Source organism: Echinops telfairi, unplaced genomic scaffold, assembly GCF_000313985.2.
Source record: "Echinops telfairi isolate 266 unplaced genomic scaffold, ASM31398v2 ScPeMD7_7420;HRSCAF=8458, whole genome shotgun sequence".
Classification (NCBI taxonomy): Eukaryota; Metazoa; Chordata; class Mammalia; order Afrosoricida; family Tenrecidae; genus Echinops; species Echinops telfairi.
Window position 1 is genome coordinate 50599431 of NW_022111320.1, and position 1049 is coordinate 50600479.

The following is a 1049-nucleotide window of genomic DNA, read 5'->3' on the forward strand; positions in this document are numbered from 1 at the left end:
GAGGGAGGGGGAGGGAGGGGGGAAAATGAAGAGCTGATGCTAAGGGCTTATGTGGAGAGCAAATGTTTTGAGGATGATGAGGGCAAGGAATGTACAGATGTGCTTTACACAATGATGTATGTATGGATTGTGATAAGAGTTGTATGTGCCTCTAATAAAATGATTAAAAATTTTTTAAAGTTAAAAAATAAAGAAAAATGGTGCAAAACAATAATGCTTTGCTTCAAAATCAATTTTTTTTTCAAAATCAATTTTAAATGGATCTCTCCATGTACTGATCCAAGGTGATCATATTCTTCAGTCTGGGTGAGACCTCCCTTATATTTTATCACGGCTCCCTCGCCTTCCATCCTGCTCCGTTTCTTCCCTATGGTCCATACCCCAGGGGAATTCAGGTGTGTTCTTCAGTTCACCTTCTAGATGCTCAGTTACATACTTGATTGGTATCTGTGAGTAGGTTTACATTTTTATATAAATGATATAGTAGCGCACATTCTATTTTTACCTTTTTCTACACTAAAATTAAGTTTTTGTGATTCATCCATATGGTTATACGTAAATATAACTTACTTCTGACTGCTTCATCAGTTATATGCTTAAGCCATTTTTTGTTTTATCTATGCCATTATAGGTGAACAGATTCAACTTTTTAAAAAGATAATGTTCTCTTCATTCTTAAAATTTTCATGAACTTTGATCTCCAAAATGCTATTGTAGCCAGGTTGCTCTTCTACAGGAATAATGGTGTTACTTTTTTTCCTGTTTGTATTTCTGATTGTTTCCAGGTTGTTGTAATGTCTGGCATTCCGAATTTCCTTATTTCTTTTTAGGAAGAGCTGGTAATATGCAGCTGACTAAGGTCATGTATTAGTCTGGGTACTTAGAGAAACAAATCTACAGAAACTCATATATAAGAGAGAGTTTTATATAAAGGTTAAGTGCGCATCAAGAAAACATCCCAACCCAGTGCTGCCCAAGCCCACAAGTTCAACATTAACCCATATGTCCAACACCAGTCCACAAACTCCTCCTCCCTTTCATAAAACAGA

At 35.9% G+C, this 1049-nt stretch overlaps 1 protein-coding gene across 1 annotated transcript in view; it reads left to right on the forward strand.

Annotated features, from left to right (window-relative positions):
- Positions 1 to 1049, forward strand: part of IHO1 (interactor of HORMAD1 1) — a 32821-nt gene that overhangs the window by 3296 nt on the left and 28476 nt on the right. The gene's annotated exons all lie outside the window — the stretch shown is intronic.